Genomic DNA, 21,781 nt, shown 5'->3' with positions numbered 1-21,781 from the left:
GTTTGGAAAGCTCATTTCGAACCTCTTTCTTCCTCTTCTAGGCTCCCCATTGCTCTGTAGAAACTCCAAACCTCTCAAGCGCTCCCTCCCTCTCAAGCTCCCTCCCTCTCAAGCGCTCCCTCCTTCTCAAGCTCCCTCCCTCTCAAGCTCCCTCTCCCTCTTTGTTCCTCTTCTAAGCTCTCCATTGCTACAGAAACTCCATCCCTCTCAAGCTCTCCCTCCTTCTCAAGCTCCCTCTCTCTCCCTTTCAAGCTCCCTCCCTCTCCATTGTTGCAGAAACTCCATACCTCTTAAGCCCTCCCTCCTTCTCAAGCTCCCTCTCCCTCTTTGTTCCTCTTCTAAGTTCTCCATTGCTACAGAAACTCCATCCCTCTCAAGCTCTCCCTCCTTCTCAAGCTCCCTCTCTCTCCCTCTCAAGCTCCATCCCTCTCCCTCTCAAGCTCCCTCCCTCTCCATTGCTGCAGAAACTCTATCCCTCTTTAGTCTACTCTAGGTTCAGGAAGCCTATTCTCAAACTCTAACCCTCTTTTAAGCTTTCCATTGCTGCACTGAAAACCGTGAACTTTCTCTCCTCTGCACTCCCCTGTTGTAACAAGCTTTTCTTTTCCTTTCTTCTCTTTTCTTACCAACCATAGCCTCTTCCAGTAATGTGAGAAGACCTAGGGGGAAGGTGGAATAGCTTGTGCTGCATAACACAAGAGATGAGCATGGAGTTTGGGCTCCAACAAGATTCACAGTTGGGGCTTGGGTCTAAGGGACCACATCGAGTGTGTCAACTAGGAAATATGCTACATCATTGGAAGGGGTGGCTACAAGGCTTCAAGCATACTAAGAAGGAAGGACTGGTTGCCATAGTGCAAGATGTGTATACCCTTGGAGACTTTTACATTCAAGGCCAACGAGCAAGGTTTCCTTCAAATTCTTCATGACCTTGAAAAGGCAGCTGGCTTGAGAATGGATGAATGCTTGGGCATTATATGCATGCGATGTGAAGTGGGCCTTGATACGTCCAACCTCTATCCTCACCTAGATAGTGTCATATTACCCCTTGGAGAATCTATCGCAGAGACAGTTGCTTTGGTCAAGGATAGTGTGGTTGAGACCGCGGAGCAAGCCCTAGTTCCAGAGGAGGAATTCACAACCTTACAAGATAAGCTAGAGACAGAAAAGAATACCCATGCTGCTAGAGTCATGGATGAGACCAAAGCACCTAAAAAGGATGAGGCTAAGTCCTCAATTGACCTCTCGGCCCCCACCAGCACTTTGGCAAAAGAAGACATTGAGCAAGAGGTAATAATCGACCTTTTACAACTTAGAAACATTTGTAATTATGTATAGGAAAATATTTTAAATTTTTCTTTGATTGCAGAGGGTGGTTGAAAATTGACGCATTTGCTGGGAGAGGTGGCGGCAGCAACAGAGACCAGGCCAAGGTCCATGGACATGATGCTGCATTGGCACACTATCTTGGTCGGCTTCCTATGGATGGCATCACCATCATCCACAGGGACTACACCCTTCAAATTGCCTTCACTCTGTTCTTTTTGAAAGCCCTCTCTAAGGTACTCTATGTAGCCTCTATGGCGCAGAGCACCAAATGTATAGTTTTGGTTAAAAAATCCCTTTCCTTCGATGTTTTTGGTTCTGATTTAGGAGTAAGCTTCTTGCTCATATAGGTATAGCCAAAAGCATAGGCACAGAGGATCCTCAAGAAATAGCCCAATCACTCGAGCACACTCTGCCCGATAAAAAGAGGAGGAAGCTCAATATTATAAAAAAGCTTTTGTGAAGATGATGTATCACTTCTTATTATGAACACAATACAGTTTTTGCAAACTTATTTTCATCAAGTATATCATTGTTTTTTCTAGTTTGTATCATTAATTTCTTTGTAAATGCATCAGAATTGAACCTGGGGGCCTGGGGGAGCAGTGCAGAACAATGTGACTTTTGAGCCTACATCTCTACTGTAGAGCCCAAATTCGCACTGTTCTGGCACAACTTCCCCAGCCCTCCAGGAGAAATTCTGATGCATTGGATGACAAACAATGTATTTTTACACATGATCAAAGGTGTTTTTATCTTGTAAACTACTGTTTCTCACAATCAGTGTACTCAACTTCAAATGATCCTGAGTGGCTAGGGGAGCAGTGCCAGAACAGTGTGAATTTTGAGCATGCACCGCCGTTGGAGAGCCCAAATTCGCACTGTTTTGGCACAGCTTCCCTAGCCCTCCAGGAGCCATTCTGATGCATTAGATGATAAACAATGTATTTTTACAGATAATTAAAGATGTTTTTATCTTGTAAACTATTGTTTCTCATAATCAATGTACTCAACTTTATTTTATAAATGCATCAGAAATGATCCTAAGTGGCTGGGGGAGCAGTGCCAGAACAATGTGAATTTTGAGCCTGCACTACCACTGCAGAGTCCAAATTTGCACTATTTTGGCACAGCTTTCCTAGCCCTCCAAGAGCCATTCTGATGCATTAGATGATAAACAATGTATTTTTATAGATGATTAAAGGTTTTTATCTTGTAAACTATTGTTTCTCATAATCAGTGTACTCAACTTCATTAAATACATTAGAAACGATCTTGAGTGGCTAGGGGAGAAGTTCTAGAACAATGTGAATTTTTAGCCTACAGCGCCGTCGCTGCTTGGAGAGGCCAAATTTGCGCTATTCTGGCACAGCTTTCTCAGCCCTCCAGGAGCATTTTCGATGCCTTGGGTGACAAACTGGCACATGATAGACTTTCCATGTAAACAAACATGATGACACCGAGACATTGTAAGCGAAACTTAAAATTTAAATTATCATAAGGTTACAAATGAAAGCCAGATAGGCTTGTTCAAAGGGGGGTTTGAAACAAAAGAGTTGCTTCAAGAAGTAGGTTAACATCTAAGATCTCTAGACCGTATCGCGCTTGCCTTGAATACGCGCCTTGAATACACCGTGCTAGTTGCATGTCCTTGGCAGAAATGGTAATCCTTTTTGCATGTATTGCAAGGAGGTTGGTGTCTTCAAAAAGCCCAACAAGGTAAGCCTCGGCGGCTTCTTGCAATGCTTCAAGAGCAATCCCCTGCTGCACAACGGAACTTTGTTCTATATCATTGGAAAATCTCCTTAACTGTGCAAGCAAAAGGGGCTCTTCTTATCAGTAACTCAGTGTTCCTCTAATAAAACTTGATTTCTTGTAGAGCCCTATGCCCTTGGTGCATCCTTCTCCTTGGAGCTCTCCATGTTGTGTTGGTGCGTTAGCAAGGTTGGGACTTCCTTGGCTTGAAGAGCTTGAGCTTTCTGCGCTTGCACGCACTTGCACTAACCTCCCCTTGATCTCTCTCATAGTTTAAATCCTCCTCCTACTACTCTATTGTGGTACCTATGTATTAAGTTCCTCCCGGGTAGGTAGGGGACCCTGTCCGAGTATTAAGTTCCTCCCGGGTAGGTAGGGGACCCTGTCCGGGTAGTAGGGTCTTGCCACCTGTGGTGGTGCGTAATGTAGGAATGTTTTCACCAGCCCAGTCAAACTACTCATCATCGGAGTCTCTATCTTGATCTTTTGGGTGGCTACATCGTGGGGTCTCCTTCACACGCTTGCTCCCACTAGAAGGGCATGCATGTGTGTGCGTTGGTGTCACTGTGGGAGGAGGGCTAGACTCTGGTGATCCCGTTGGGCGTGTCCTAGAATCCCAGGGGTCACTCTCTTCCGTGGTGTTGCCAGTATGTGGTCGTTGGGTGCCTTACACTGTGTTTTATGAAGGCATGGTAACACATGCGGTGTTCTTGGTGCATGCCATATCCATGTACGAATATGCCTACTGTGCTAACGTGGTGATGTGCCAGTGTCCTTTACGTGGGTGCCTACGTAGATCTTGAGCTCAAGCTCTCAAAAAAAGTGAAATGAAAATGAAGTGAGTGAAGGAACTATTCATAGTTTTTTTTAAGGGAAAAAAAAACCTAACTAAACTTATTTTCTTAGCCTTATTACATCTAGATTTGTGCTGGTGCATGCACAACCCAATGCCTCCCTTGTCTCCTCATTCGTGCACGCCAAGCACCATGCCTATGGGGAGCATTGGTCTGCAACCATTCAAGCCAATCATGACTTTTTGTAGCCTTGCATGCCTCTTGCGCAAGATTTGATTGTTAGGCCCCTAACAAATACCCTTCTAAAGGTTATGCGATAAAACCAATTGAACATCTCTTGTAGATAGTTTTACGTGTTCCTCCTCTACAAGCTCCATCTCCATGTCTTGTATTTTTTAAATAAACCCCTCTTTCTTTATAATGTGATTTCTCCATCCCTTAGGTACTCCACATGTCGAGCAATCCATACTTGTTCATGAAATACACACCATGCACATAAACTATGTGCTGTACACATGAGAATAGAATTTAATTAGAAAATGTCTAGGTTACAACACCAGTTTATTTTTTTATTGTACAAATTACCATATAGTGTGTTACTTTACTTTCTCCTAAGTACCTTAGCACACTTTTGGTGAATTCTATGATATGTTGTTGGAATAATGCTCATTCTCGAGCAGTTGTGCTACTTTGATTCATAATGCGAATCATGTTATTGAAATTTATTGTTGTTATGGCTCACTTAAGGAAAAAGATGCTTGTATCATATAGCCCTAGATGTAGCTTTAATCAATCCAACAAGTAGGTGCATTACTAAGTGATCCACAAGATGTTTCAAATTCGAAAGTGAAGGTGGTGATGTTTGTAATTATCGAAGAGAGTCTTCACTTGAGGTTTTGATCTCTTCTAATTCTGGGATTTCATGAAAAACCTCACAGAGCCTCTCTAAGATAGCTAGGCCCCACGATGCATGGTGAGCAGAGGTAATGTTATTGAAATGACTAACGTGGTAAAATGAGAGAATGTTGCCACATTGTTAACACTTTCTATCGATACTTACACTAACGTATATACCAGTGCTGTGTGTGATTTTTTTTTTAAGTAGCAAATTGGAAAAAAAAATCCAATCTTTCCCATACAGGTTCTAATATAAAGAGAATAGCATTCAATCCACTCATGTACTCATAACTTTAATTTGAAAGAGATAGAACATGACCGATCATTTGTTTTTTCATCCAATGTCAAAAAGCGCCCTACAGTTGGCCATGTTGGGCAGATTGATCAAAGCATCAAGCACACATGCCTGTGATGAAGGCGTGAGGTCTTTGAATGGAAGATTGCATGGGCACGATGATGTGCCCCTGACTTTGATAGTTCTTTCCTATCCACACGATGGGCGCCCAAAGGAGGGGGGGTGGGTTCTTGTAGAAGAGAAGGGGACTCAGGAGGAAGGGCGGGTTCATGTGGATTATCTAAACTACTTAGGGGTAGTGGGGGGGAAGAGGGCGGAGGGAGAGGAAGTGGAAGAGGAGGAGCAAGGCTGGGATCATCGCCAAACGGAAAGTGTTGCTCGTTGACATGCTCTCCACTCTCTCTCTCTCTCTCTCACAAGCTACCCTTTTCCTCTCCTCCTCTTGAACTTTATGGATAGGGGGAAGTCTAGTCCTATCACGTTTCTGACTCCTACGACTTTGAGAACCCATTCTCAAGGAAGCTAAGAGAGAAAAAATTATAAAGGCTCAATGATGGGATAGTACTAGAGATAAGTGTGGGATAGTAGTAGAGATGTGTGATTATATAGGAAAAATAGGTTATCCACTTCAAATCTCATTGGATTTTCTATCTAAGATTGATTGGATAATTAAGATAAATATAAAGATAATGAAAGATAAACTATTATCCACTTAAAAATTAATATTATTATTAATATTTATTAACAAGTCTAAATATTTATCATTACTAGATATATAAATTTATCTTTAAATTTATCTTTTATTTTATAATTATATAACTGCTTTTTTTAATAATGTTTTTTTTTAATTTTTATTCAAAGGTTTATTCTACATAAAATATTTTCAAGAAATATTAAACTTAAAAATTTATTTTTTTTAATTGAATAATATAAACTTTAATAATAATATTATTGATCTAATTCCAAAATATAATCCTTTAAAATTAGTGATTTTAAATTCTTTTATTTAATAAGTTATATATATTTTATTATTTAAAATTTTATATTCTATTTCTCTAAATTACTAAATTAACTTTTTCAAAAATATATTTTTGAAAAAAAAGGGGAGGTGGGAAGGAGGTGCCACGTGTCACATGCGTGCATGAAAAAAAAGGGAAGGTGGGAAGGAGGTGCCATGTGTCACATGCATGCATGACACGTGACATTCTCTTGACATGTGGCACTATTATGGTTGATGTGGCAATTCCATGATGTGGCATGCCATGTCACCAAGTGCAAGGTGGCATGCAAAGGTGGCAAGAAGATCTGCATTAATGATGACTAGGATGATGAGGTGTGGGGAGTCAACTAGGTTGACCATGTTGACATATGGAGGGTGGAGGTGGCAAGCTGCTTATGTGGATCCTCTCGAAGCTCATGTGGACATAAAGTGGCATGCATATATAAGATTTGTGCCTACCCAAGCCTCACACATGGAATGATATCTAAGCTTTGAAGTTTACCAAGCCTAGATTTCCAAACCTTACTAGGATTGGTTTTAGACTTAAAAAGGGGAGAGTGGACACAATATGGAAATTTTCACTTGGGAGGATTGAAAATGGACCTTCCCATACTCAAATTAAGCCAATTGTTTTTTAATAAATTCATGGAATCAAGGGTATTGATCCCTAGAGTTTTTAGATTGAAATATTAAATATCTAATTTTCTAGAATTAAATTACAATTGATTTAATGGGCCTCTAATAGTCATAACAAATTTTCCAAAGTAAATCTACAAAAATCCAACCATTAGATTTATAATTTTACCTTATACCCACACTATACTAATCTTCCCCAATCTAACCATCACTAGATCCATAAGGACAAAATAGTATGTTTTTAAACAATTCTAATGCCTTTTAAATAATATAGAAAATAGTACAACACATCAAAAATTACTCGATAAATCAAGTGAAGCTCTATGTTATTTGTATTTGTGATATGCAAAGTGGGAACATCATATGAGTAATAATGTAAAAGTTATAGGCAATTTACTCACATTCATCAGTGTACCTGTCTAAACCTTTGACAGAGCCTGTATACAATTTTGGTTCCCAAAGAAAAGGGGATATGCAATTATTGGATATTCGATCATATTATAGTTTTAGGTGCCCAACTTTGCATATGATGTTTCATTAGAAGACCTTGAAGTGAAACTCCTTGGCTAACTAGGAGAGATTGGCTATTCTTCTTGAAAAAATGTTTGTTTTCCGGCTGAAGCCAAGGGCGCCCACTACATGAAACTAGATAACCTCATCTTGCAACCACCCACTTGAACTAATCCGGATTCGTCTCTTCATATGGTTGCAGTGTGACTACCTTGAACCACTTAACATCAAAGATAAACATATGATACTTCTTAAAGCCAACCTTGATGATATCTTGGATGGTTCCAAATTAATTGAGCATGTTCACATCCGTATTTGAATCACTTACACTAGTCCTGCTTTCTTGCATGAAATTTGCTTTAACACCACAATCAAATGTTGTTCTCTTCCTATCGATCCTCTCCAATCAAAAATGGCATCCATGTGACCACAGTGCCATAAATTTTTGATACTAAAAGAAAATAACACATTGCTAGATTACAGAGAAGTTGTAAAAAATATTTGGAAAACATGTGAACATATCGAGGCTTAGAATGAATGAAATCACCTACACGGTAATCACAACCATATGCAAGCTCCTCTTCCTCATCTGTAATATCTTCATCATGAAGTTTTGCTTCTTGTAAGGTTTGTTGGAGCCATCTACTTGATGGAAAGTCTAAAAGTATAGCAAGTGATGAAGGGTATGGTTGGTGAGCCATAGTCCCCAACTCCTTTGAAAAACTTGACGAGGTCGATTCCTTTCATTCTTGGCCTCTCCATACCACTCGATCCACTTTTGCATGCTCTTTGAGTTTAAGATGCAAAATTTATTAATCTTATCTCGTAAGGCCACATCCATACTTTTCTCAATCGCTTGTCCTTGTGGCTGTTCTCCAACTACACTATCATCATCTTCCGTGGACCATAGTTTAGGCATTTCAGGGTTTACGTTACCCTGTGATGTACACAAGGGATTATTGCACAGGCCATCCTATTGCCATACTTTCCTCTAGGTGATCTCTTTGATGAACAAACCCTTTTAGCATCTTCATGAACCTCTCCAAAAAGAACATCCAACATGAATGGATGACCCCTGCCCCACAACCACCTCATCCACAACATGAACTAGGAGATGCATTTGTATGGTTAAGATGTTGGTTGGGAGAAACTTCTCCACTAATGTAATTGCTTCTATGGCATTTAATCGGGCTACTTCCAAAGTGTCTTTTCTTATCTCCTTCAATGAAATCCAACGGATCACGATGCTAATCTTGTATATTGTATCCCTTATGTTGTTAGTGAGGCAATCTTTTATGGCCATAGGCAAGACAAATTGCAAAAACTTATGGCAATCATGTGATTTTAAGCTAGAGAGCTTGTTATCCTTTGTAAACACCCCCTTTAGGCAGTGCATATATCCAGTCGGAGTATGAAACTCCGGAATGCACTTCTTAACTTGAACTTTATCTTCTTTTGTCAATATCCAAGGAGCTTTAGGTAATAGCAACTTACCACCATCACCTTTGGTTCAGGGCCATAAGTGTCGCATATGATCACTTATTTGTAAATTCTCCCTTTGGCCCTTGCTCTCTGTGACCATCGTCATTCAAAGCACTACAGCCATATTTTTAAAAATATGCATAGGATCAAGCAAATGGTTAATTAGAAGACCTTCCCAATATGGTAGTTAGCAAAATATGGACAACCGCTTCATTCCAAGGGGTGGAGACCCTTTGTTGTCCTCCCATGCTCTCTTCCAATCACTTGCCTTTAGTGTAGGAGGAGGTCAACCCAAATAGCCCTCACGTAGCTCATCGTCCTGGTAGATACTTCTTGTGACCCTCATATACCATCTTTCTCAAGTCTCTTGAATGACGAGAATCTAGTCTAGGTCCACACAAAGGGTATGCATTAAAGGGTATGCATTGTATCCAAAGATTGATAGTCCTGTATTAACACATAATATTACACAACCATCCACATATATATCAATAGCTATTATATAATAACAAAATAGCTTACCACTGCATTCTCCGTAGCCTGGCCAATCATGCATAGTCCACATTAGTATTCCTCGTAATGAAAACTCCCTTTGTCCAAACTTCTTTGACATGTCATGAACATCAATTCCTTCCCACAAACTTTGTAGCTCCTCTATTAACGGGACTAAGTACACATCCATGTTGGCCACCTTGTACTTCCTAGGGACTATTAATGAGAGAAAAATATGTCCTTTCTTTATTGCTAACCACGGTGGAAGATTGTAGTTCACAAGACAAACTAGCTATGTGCTCCATGTTGAACTTTTAAGACCAAATGGGTTCACACCATCCATAGCTAGCCCAAGGCGAATATTACAAGGTTCCTCATTAAAGTCTGACCACTTCTCTTTAATGTGTCTCCATGCAAGAAGGGAAATCAGTGGTGGTGGGCACACGCATAACATCATCCGTGGATCTAGTGGTTCGATGCCAAGACATCATAGACGCCATGGATCTACACTTGAACATGTTTTGAATTCGTGGAATGATAGGGAAATGCCAGAGTACTTTTGCAGGAACCCTTTCTCCTTGGAAATCTTTCCTATATCTGGATTCTTGACACTGTGGACATTGTGCAATGCCTGCATGCTCATGCCGATAAAGAACACAATCATTTGGACAAGCATGGATAGGAATTGTAGTCCATACCAATGGATTGTAATATGGATTTTGCACGCATATGGTCCGCAGGCATCTCGTTGCCTTCTGCAAATATTTGATCTCTCATCAATGACCTGTCATATTGATGACGATGATTTTTAAAAGGTAAAAGAAAGAGATTAAAAATGGAAAGGGTGATAAGTACTTACGCAAATAGTTTTGATATGCTAGTATTGAACTATCCAAATATTGATTGCAAGTTTATCATTGTCGGGCATGTACGCAAAATAGATATACATTCACCATGATACAGAGGCATACGAGCTAGCCTACATAACCCTTGCTCTTCTCTTGAGGTCTACTATGTATGTTGATGGACACTGCCCATCTCCTGTGTCGTTACTCGCTCAATATCCCCTGTGTCATGTAGGGCGTCTATCATGTCATCCATGTCGTGCTCCAAATACGTCAGAGAGTCCACCATAGTTTTTTCTTCACCATGAGGCTGATTAGTACTTGCTTGTGTTGTTATACATCTAGTACTCTTCTCGGGTTGAAGGTCCAAGTAATCCATCTATTGCTCATTTTGAGGATACACATTCGCAACACCAAGTAATGCATTTAGATGCTCAACTGAAAATATACCATTTTTCTTTACATGGTTGTTGCAAATTCTTCATTGTCGTCCGAGAGATTTGGTACTTGCACCGATTGCAAGGACACAAGCATTTCTCCTCTACATTCGGGTGTCCCCCTGTGTTTGTAGTGTTCACACCTCCATGATTGTAAATTTGTGTTTTTTGGGAGAGGAGGAATGGCCCTTTATATATCAGACCATAGTCTAGTCGGCCAAAGTTTAAATTCTAATGGGAAGTGTGTCAGTGCGGAAAATTTCAAAGCTTGTATATGTTTTTAACAATATAATATATATATCATCAAAAATACATCTCAAAAATAGTCAATAATGACATCGATAAAAGCGTCGATGAATGATCTAGACATGTATTTTGATGCTTTTATCGACGTTTTGAGAACCGTCTAAACCGACGCTTTTACCGACATCATTTTTGACAAAATCTCCAACGCATATTCCAACACCAGAAAAAATAACAGACCCGAAACACGAACTCTATTTTTCTCATTTTTGGGTTCCCTTTTCTTATGTGTGGTGAGTTAATCTCCGATCCCCCCCCTCCTTTATTTTCATGTCCTCTCTCTCTCTCTCCTAAATCCCTATACTCTCCTACTCTAGCATCTTGCTTCCTTCTTAATTTTTTACAGATTAAATGGGTGTTTTTGCAGGTTGCATATCTTCAACCACCACTGGTGAGCTTTTGGTTTTCCTCTCTCTCTCTCTCTCTCTCTCTCTCTCTCTCTCTCTCTCTCTCTCTCTCTCTCTCTGTGCTGCATCTATGCAGCACTGTCCTATGTTTCCATCTTTCTTAGTTTTCATGTTTTCTTATTTTGCAGGTTTTTTTTTGTGTTCTAATTTTTATTTTTTGGATTTTTTCTGTAGGTTGTATATCACTACTATCTATCCCTAGTCTCTCAGAGGTAAGCCCCTTTTTCTCTCCTTAATCTCTTCATATTATTTTGATTTTGTGCTTTTAAAATGAAGTCTATTAGTGTGTTGATTAGTCCTCATCATAACTTGCATATCCATGCACATATGCAAATAGAGGACCATACATATAGCCCGAAAATCACCCCCAGCATTACCCCCCAACCAACTGTCCCACCTACTTCACACGTCATGAGCCCTGATCAATTTTTTACTTTCATTGCACCAGCCACCCCCGAGCAATCTGCCATGGCTAGAGCCTATTTTACCCATGGCGAGCCGGGTGCAGGCCCACGGCCCATCATCAACCATCACCATGGTCACACCTACACCCATACCATCCCCTACTCAAACCCCCCCCACCCTTGGGCCGTTTCTCCAATCGCAGTTGCAGTACGCATCCTAGGGGTGGTGGTGGTTGTGGTGGTGGTAGTAGTGCCATACCCCTCCACGAGAGCATCCACCCATATAGAGTGTGGCTGACACCCCCATGTCATCGCCTCGATCTAGTCGATGTTTTGGTAGTAGTTGTCATATATACTGGCCCTTGCATCGATCACACACATAATGAAATTTTTCTCTCAACCATGTCTCGGAACCAACTTTTGGCCCTTGATGATCACTGTCAGACATCTTTAACCTGGCCAAAACTGATTTAGGGAGGTATAAAGGACCTTAGCCTAAGGGTCCAGGATTTCAGAAATTTTTGGATTATGGTCCAATTAAGGTTCCTATGGACCAATAAAATTAATCCAAATGTAGGAAGGAGATAAATTTAAGAATAAAAGATAACCCGCCTCCCCCCCCGCCCCCCCCCCCCGAAAAATGATTAAATGCTCACATAAGATGAAGAGTGGACAAAGGACCAAAGAAAACAATTAAAAAAAACTAAATTTTGACACCTCAGAGTGGGGATCTCCCCCATGAAGTAGTGCCTTTTTCTCATCATTACCCCTAATTTATAATCAATAAAATGAAATATTTTAATCTCTCCTCTCTCCTATTTCAAAACTAGATCCCAAAAGTAAGCTGAACTGACCCAAAAGTAAGCTGAACTGACCCAAAAATGGTTAAAAATTGACCAAACTGATCTGGAAAATTCTAGAATCAATTTGATTGGTTAGAGGCTCACTTTTTCCTATAAATAGAAGCCTCCCCCTTGGTAAAAGCTTAATGGTGTTTATGCACTGTTACTCTGCTCCTACTGCCCTGAGCCATCTACATTGAATTTTTTAATAATTCAATTGTTTTTGACCTAATCCTCTCCAAACTGAATTGGTGGCCACTCTTGCTTCAAACAAGAGTAGAACCCTCAATCCCTCAAGCCATAGGAGAGTTTACAAGCTCTATGTAAGTTGATTTTCTTACTTGTTTAATTTTAAATCTATGATTTTCTTGATTTTCATGTTTTATTGTTGATTGAATTAAATTCAAATGCTATGCCTTTGAGGAAAAGACCATCCCCTTCTCTTCTTTACATTACAGCCTTTCTTAATCCTAGAAAGATTAACTAAGGGATTATTTTAAATTTTCTTATTGTTAACTCTCTTGAATTTAGAAAATTATGTAGATTAGGGTTCTATGAATCTAATTTGGATTAATTTAGGCTAGTTAAAGAATGATAAAAATGAGAAATGGTCAGCCATACAAAGGAGGTTATGGTAAAATTTTCTAAAATTTTGTGGAAAAAAAAGTTTTTTTTTATGCTATTCCAAAAGAGTAATTTCCACCATTTTTTTGCATCTAAAAGAAATATTCTAGTTACTCCATGTACATATTCACCTATGAATATGCATGGATATCACTAATATTAATTATTAAAATTGATTTTTATCCATAGAAAGATGCATAAATGAATTCTTTTTATTTCAAAAGTGTTATTCTCATTAAAACTAATTTTTATGCATAGAAAGATGCATAAAGGAATTATTTTTATTTCAAAAGTGTTATTCTCATTAAAATTGATTTTTATGCATAGAAAGATGCATAAAGGAATTATTTTTTATTTCAAAAGTGTTATTCTCATTAAATTTGATTTTTATCCATAGAAAGATGAATAAAGGAATTATTTTTTATTTCAAAAGTGTTATTCTCATTACATTTGATTTTTATGCATAGAAAGATGCATAAAGGAATTGTTTTTATTTCAAAAGCGTTATTCTCATTAAATTTGATTTTTATGCATAGAAAAATGCATAAAGGAATGATTTTTATTTCAAAAGTGTTATTCTCACATTAAAATTGATTTTTATGCATAGAAAGATGCATATAGGAATTTTTTTTAATTTCAGAAGTGTTATTCTAAATAGATTTAATTTTTATGCATAGAAAGATGCATAAAGGAATTATTTTTATTTCAAAAGTTTTATTCTCTTTAAATTTGATTTTTATGCAAAGAAAGATTAATAAAGGAATTATTTTTATTTCAAAAGTGTTATTCACATTAAATTTGATTTTTATGCATAGCGGAATTATTTTTATTTTAAAAGTGTTATTCCTATTAAATTTGCCTTTATGCATAAATAAATGCAGAAAATGATTTTTTTATAAAAGTGTTATTCCCATTGAAGTTGATTTTTATGCATAAATAGATGCATATAGAATTTTTATATCAAAATTAAAATTCTCTTAAATTCCATGTTTAAATTCTATGAGTATCTGGTAAATCAATAATTAAATACTCTAAGAGAGAAATTTGTATCGTTTTATATTCACACGGATTGTAAAAAAAGAATTCAAGAAATCTATCGAGATCAAAATATTCAGATAAATGATTAATCTATTCCTCATTGGAACTCGTAACTAATTTAGAAATATGTTAAGTGAATATTCAAAGAAAGAAATTCAGTAAAATAGTACCTGAATTATCAAACCTTTTCGAGAAAGATAGATCAGGAAACGTCTTATCCACCTTGAACCTTGAATCAGACTATAATCAAGACCAAACTCTTTTGTCAGTTCCGAGGAAAGAAGGTGTGACCAGTTTAGAAAAATACACTCAAAAATCTTGCCAAATCTGAAACTAAGTTTGAGACCCTTCTAATTAATCTGTGGATAAAGGTTATAGAATTCGAGGAATTCTGGTATGAAATTCAGAATTTCGATCAAAAAGTTTTGGGATACTGATTCAAGAAATACTCCTTGTATTCAAAAGAAAATCAAACTAAAAACTTGCATAGAAATGAGATGTGATGTGAATAGATGTGATGAGATGTGATGTGAATGAATGGATGGATGTAATGTGATGTGAATAGATGTGATGTGAATCAGATAGATGTGAATGAATGGATGGATATGGAGGTGATGAAAAGATGTGGATATGTATGTGAAGAATGGATGTGAATGTTTATGTGAAGAATGCATATGGATGTGTATGTGAAGAATGGATGCGGATGTGTATGTGAAGAATGGATGCGGATGTGTATGTGAAAGAATGGATGTGGATGTATGTGAAAGAATGGATGTGGATGTGTATGTGTATGTGAAAGAATGTGATGTGACATGAATATATGTGGATGTGAAGTGATAGGTTAGATAGGAATCTATGGATAGATGTGAGTAGTCGTACATGCGAACGATTCGATGGATATGGATGAATGAGATGAGATGTGTATGAATGAGATATGATGTGGATAGAATGCATGTGATATAATGTGGATAGAATGCATGTGATGGGATGGTTATGAGAATGAATGTGGTGGATATGAATGACTGAATGTGATGGATATGAATGAATGTGATGTGATGGACGTAAATGGGACATGAATAGATGTGATGTGATGTGAATCGGGATGTGAATAAATGAGATGTGATGTCATGTAAATCGGGATGTGACTGAATGAGATGTGATGTAAATTGGGATAGATGTGATATGTGATGTGAATGAATATGATGTGATGAGATGAAGATATGGGTAGATGCGAGTGGATGAAATCTAATAAATATGATGTGATGAGATGTAGATATGGGTAGATGCGAGTGGATGATATCTAATGCAGATAAATGAGAAAAGATGTGATGAGATGGAAAATGATGTGATGAGAATGGGAATACATATGTAATAAATGAGGATCGATGTGGAAAGACAAGAGTTTGTTATAGAAATTGTATTTATAACCTGTTTTTAAATGCCTGTTTTATGTCAAAAATGCTAGGAGAGTATTTTGACCGTCTTGTGAATGAGGTCGTGGGGAGACCTATCTAATAAAGTTGCAACAACTGACGGAGAGTCAATGGAGGATGTCTTGCGTGGCAAGGTCGGATGAGGTCTTGACAAACCTTGGTTTGATTTAAATGGTGAGCTTCCGGTACTGTGGATGAGGGACTAAAGAAGCGGCCTATGAGTGAAGCGCTAGGTGACCTGCAAAGGATCCTAGAGGGTGCTGACCATACGGTGCTCGGGCTCTGAGTCGCCAAAGATACCCACACGTACGTCTTGGAAGGTATTGGAACAAGGAGAAGAGTTGTTTTCTGAATTCGGGCATGGATCTAGTTGATTGACCTTGCTGGTTCTCAACGGATGAGTCCATGGCTCTTTTATATGGATCTGTTGGTTGATCTTGCTGATCTTCAATGGAGATTCCATTTTGATTTTTATAAATGAATATATTACCGGGTACTATGAGCTAAGAACTATAAAAAAGGCCCCTAAGTACTATGAGCTAAGAACTATAAAAAAGACTCCTGAGTGGACAGGTGGTGAGCATTCTGGTTGCCAATGATGCCATAGGTACACCGATGATGGAAAAATTAGAAATTAGGATTCAACCAGATATTTTGGAGGATTATGATCAGTGATGCTATAGTTTCATTAAATGATTGTGTTGAAAATAGCTGAATCTATGAAAAAGGCAATTTCATATTGGGGGTGTGTAAGTGGTGTGACTAGTTTTAAGTTTGCATGAATATCCGGCTAGGAGGCCTGGGAACTTTTTTCCCTGGTACCCGGGACCAAACCTAACCAAATTCTTAAATGGATCCTATCACTATAGTGGTTGGGCAGTTGGCTAACCCATGGGACTGGATGGGGTTAGGCTGGACTGATGGATCCCTAAAATGAGACTCAATTCTATTATGGTACGATAGATGAAGTAAATCCCGAATAAAAATTATTCTATGGAAAAGAATCAACGGTTGTGCCTCTCAATGAGGAAAAAAGCGTTGGTCTCTCTATGATCCAAGTGCAAGTCTTTTCCATGATCTGACTATGATACTTACGGGTTTGGTCAAATCAGTTCAATTAATTAAGACTCTTGACTACGTAAGAGTAAATTTATCCTGGAGGAATCGCCCGTGCTTTTCGGGCGAGGGAAGTTTTTTCGCGTTCGGTTTTGGAGGCACTGATGGATTAGTCTCTTGTCCGGATATCCATGGGCGAGGCCCCCAGTGAGGGACCTTGCCGTGTGCAATAAGCACTACTTTCACTACTAGCACTTCTGAATTCATTACGCGGTGGGAACAAGGATCTTTCAGCTGGTATCAGAGCAATTTGGCTAAAGTGGATCAATCGAGAAACCAAAAATGTCAAAAATTTATGAAGTAGCAGTAAAAGGTTGTAATTATGTGATGAAATTCATACAAATTGATATTTAGAATGAAGATTCATAAATAGGTAATTAGGTCTTCAAAACGAAGCACTTCCTTTACAGGAGAGACTTCACAGTTAAGACAGATCACCAGGCACTTAAATGGTTGGAAACCATGCCTAGGTAGAATGCATATGATGGGATGGTTATGAGAATGAATGTGGTGGATATGAATGAATGAATGTGATGGATATGAATGAATGTGATGTGGTGGATGTAAATGAATGTGATGGACGTGAATAGATGTGATGTGATGTGAATCGGGATGTGAATGAATGAGTTGTGATGTCATGTGAATCGGGATGTGAGTGAATGAGATGTGATGTAAATTGGGATAATTGTAAATAAATATGATGTGATGAGATGTGGATATGGGTAGATGTGAGTGGATATGGGTAGATGCGATATGGGTAGATGTGATGTAAATTGGGATAGATGTAAATAAATATGATGTGATGAGATGTGGATATAGGTAGATGCGATATGGGTAGATGTGATGTAAATTGGGATAGATGAAAATAAATATGATGTGATGAGATGTGGATATGGGTAGATGCGAGTGGATGAGATCCAATGCGAGTGGGTAGATGCGATGTAAATTGGGATAGATGTAAATAAATATGATGTGATGACATGTGGATATGGGTAGATGAGAGTGGACGAGATCCAATGCGAGTGGACGAGATCCAATGCGAGTGGATGAGATCCAATGCAGATGGATGAGATCCAATGCGGATGTATGAGAAAAGATGTGAAAAGATAGAAAATGATGTGATGAGAATGGGAATACATATGAAATAAATGAGGATTGATGTGGAACAATGTGGAAAGGCGAGAGTTTGTTATAAAAACTGTATTTATGACCTATTTTTAAATGACTGTTTTATGTCAAAAATGCTAGGGGAGTATTTTGACCATCTTGTGAATGAGGTCATGGAGACCTATTTGATAAAGTTGCAACAGCTGAGACGGAGAGTCAACGGAGGACGTCTCGTGTAGCAAGGTCGGCCGCCAAGGTCTTGACCAACCTTGGTTTGATTTAAATGGTGAGCTTCTGGTACGGCGGATGAGGCACTAAGGAAGCAGCCTATGAGTGAAGCACTAGGTGACCTCCGAAAAGGATTCTAGAGGGTGCTGACCATACGGTGCTCAGGCTCTGAGTTGCCAAAGATACCCACATGTACGTCATGGAAGATATTGGAACAAGGAGAAGAGTTATTTTCTGAATTCGGGCATGGATATGGTGCTCGAGCTTTGAGTTGCCGAAGATATCCACATGTACGTCGTGGAAGATATTGGAACAAGGAGAAGAGTTGTTTTCTGAATTCGGACATGCATCTGTTTTCTGAATTCGGGCATGGGTCTGGTTGATTGACCTTGCTGGTCCTCATCAAAGGACGAGTCCATGGCTCTTTTATCTGGATCTGTTGGTTGATCTTGTTGATCTTCAATGGAGATTCCATTTTGATTTTTATAAATGAATATATTGTCGGGTACTATGAGCTAGGAACTAGGACAGGGGGTGAACGTTTTGGTTGCCAATGATGCCACAGATACACCGATGATGGAAAAATTGAAAATTAGGATTCAACCAGATATTTTGGAGGATTATGATCAGTGATGCTATAGTTTCATTAACTGATTGTGTTAAAGACAGCTGAATCTGTGAAAAAGGCAATTTCATATTGGGTGTGTAAGTTGTGGCTAGTTTTAAGTTTGCATGAATATCCGACTAAGGGGCCTGGGAACTCTTTTCCCTAGTACCCCGGGATAAAACCTAACCAAATTCTTAAATGGATCCCATCACTATAGTGCTTGGGTGGTTGGCTAACCTAGGGGACTATAGGCTGGACTGATGGATCCCTAAAATGAGACTCAATTATGTTATGGTACGATAGATGAAGTAAATCCCGAATAAAAATTATTCTATAGAAAAGAATCAACGACTGTGCCTCTCAATGAGGAAAAAAACATTGGTCTCTATGATCCAAGTGTAAGTCTTTTCCATGATCTGACTATGATACTTACGGGTTAGATCAGTTCAGTTAATTAAGACTCTTTACTACGTTAGAGTAATTTATCCTGGAGGAATCGCCCGTGCTTTCCGGGTGAGGGAAGTTTTTTTGGGTTCGATTTTGAAAGAACCGATAGATTAGTCTCTTGTCCAGATATCTGTGGTGGGCGAGGCCCCGAGTGAGGTACCCTACCCATGCAAGAAGTGCTACTTCCACTTCTAGCACCCCTGAATTCGTTGCACGGTGGGGATAGGGATCTTTCAGCTAGTATCAGAGCAATTTGGCTAAAGTGGATCAACCGAGAAACCAGAAATATCAAAAATTTATAAAGTAGTAGTAAAAGGTTGTAATTGTGCAGGTGTAAGAACCTCCCCTTCGGATCTTATAATTATTCCCCTCTCAAAAATATAAGAAAGATCCTGCTTTACCCTATTTTGGCCACGGAAGAGAAAATGCCTAGAGGAAAATTGAGATATTTTTGGATATAAAAATCCTCCTAGTGTCTAAAATGGTTTCCCCTGAAACAGATATTCAAAAAGAACTTTCCAATGTGCAATTGGAATTAATTGAAAATAGGTATAAAGAAAGGACCTTAGCCTAAGGGTCGAGATTTTCAAAAAAAATTAGATTATGGTCCAAATAAGGTTCCTATGGACCAATAAGATTCATCCAAATGTAGGGAGGAGATAAATTGAAGAATAAAAGAAAAACCCCCCCCAAAAATGAGTAAATGCTCACAACAGATGAAGAGTGGACTAAGGACCAAAGAAAACAGTTAAAAATTTAAATTTTGACACCTCAGAGTGGGGATCTCCCCTTATGAAGTAGGCACATTTTTCTCATCATTACCCCCAATTCTTAATCAATAAAATGAGATATTCTCCTCTCTCCTATTTTCATCTCTCCTCACTCCTATTTCAAAACTAGATCCCAAAAGTAAGCTGAACTGACACAAAAATGGTCAAAAATTAACCAAACTAATCTGGAAAATTCTAAAATCAGTTTGCTTGGTTAGAGACTCACTTTTCCCCCTTTGTAAAAGCTTAATGGTGTTTATGCACTGTTACTTTGCTCCTGCCCTGAGCCATCTACATTGAATTTTTTAATAATTCAATTGTTTTTGGCCAGCTAATCCTCTCCAAACTGAATTGGTGGCCACTCTTGCTTCAAACAAGAGTAGAACCCTCAATCCCTAAAGCCAAAGGAGAGATTACAAGCTCTATGTAAGTTAATTTTCTTACTTGTTTAATTTTAAATCTACGATTTTCTTGATTTTCATGTTTTATAGTTGATGGAATTAAATTCAAATGCTATGCCTTTGAGGAAAAGACCACCCCCTTCTCTTCTTTACATTCTAGTCTTTCTTAATCCTAGAAAGATTAACTAAGAGATTAATTAAACTTTTCTTATTGTTAACTCCCTTGAATTTAGAAAATTATGTAGCTTAAAGTTCTATGAATAATTTAAGCTAAATAAAGAATGATAAAAATGAGAAATGGTCAGCCATACAAAGGAGGTTATGGCAAAATTCTCTAGAATTTTGTGGAAAAGAAAGTTTGTTTTTATGTTATTACAAAAGAGTAATTCTTACCATTTTTGCATCTAAAAGAAATATTCTAATTACTCCATGTACATATTCACCTATGAATATACATGGATATCACTGATATTAATTATTAAGTTTGATTTTTATGCATAGAAAGATGCATAGAGGAATTATTTTTATTTCAAAAGTGTTATTCTCACTAAAATTGATTTTTATGCATAGAAAGATGCATAAAGGAATTATTTTTATTTCAAAAGTGTTATTCTCATTAAATTTGATAGAAAGATGAATAAAGGAAGCATAAAGGAATTATTTTTATTTCAAAAGTGTTATTCTCATTAAAATTGATTTTTATGCATAGAAAGATGCATAAAGGAATTTTTTTATTTCAAAAGTGTTATTCTCATTAAAATTATTTTTTATGCATAGAAAGATGCATAAAGGAATTATTTTTATTTCAAAAGTGTTATTCTCATTTAAATTGATTTTTATGCATAGAAAGATGCATAAAGAAATTATTTTTTAATTCAAAAGTGTTATTCTCAATAAATTTGATTTTTTTGCATAGAAAGATGCATAAAGGAATTTTTTTTATTTCAAAAGTGTTATTCTCATTAAAATTATTTTTGATGCATAGAAAGATGCATAAAGGAAATTTTTTTTATTTCAAAAGTGTTAGTCTCATTAAAATTGATTTTTATGCATAGAAAGGTGCATAAAGAAATTATTTTTTTTCAAAAGTGTTATTCTCATTAAAATTGATTTTTATGCATAGAAAGATGCATAAAGGAATTTTTATGCATAGAAAGATGCATAAAGGAATTATTTTTATTTCAAAAGTGTTATTCTCATTAAAATTGATTTTTATGCATAGAAAGATGCATAAAGGAATTTTTTTTCAAAAGTGTTATTCCTATCAAATTTGATTTTATGCATAAATAGATGCATAAAATGATTTTTTTGATAAAAGTGTTATTCCCATTGAACTTGATTTTTATGCATAAATAGATGCATAAAGAATTTTTATATCAAAATTAAAATTCTCTTAAATTCCATGTTTAAATTCTATGAGTACTTGGTAAATGAATAAATAAATACTCTAAGAGAGAAATTTCTATCCTTTATATTCACACGAATTGTAAAAAGAGAATTCAGGAAATCTATCGAGATCGAAATATTCACATAAATGATTAATCTATTCCTCATTGGAATTCGTAACTAATTTAGAAATCAATTA

At 37.5% G+C, this 21,781-nt stretch overlaps 1 pseudogene; it reads right to left on the bottom strand.

Annotated features, from left to right (window-relative positions):
• LOC147625216 (uncharacterized) overlaps positions 1-10,321 on the bottom strand; it is a 37,782-nt pseudogene extending 27,461 nt beyond the window's left edge.
• Positions 10,322-21,781: the final 11,460 nt, after the last annotated feature.

Source organism: Cibotium barometz, chromosome 24, assembly GCF_041138505.1.
Source record: "Cibotium barometz isolate CiBa-2024 chromosome 24, ASM4113850v1, whole genome shotgun sequence".
Lineage (NCBI taxonomy): Eukaryota > Viridiplantae > Streptophyta > Polypodiopsida > Cyatheales > Cibotiaceae > Cibotium > Cibotium barometz.
This window is presented reverse-complemented; position numbering and strand designations above follow the sequence as displayed.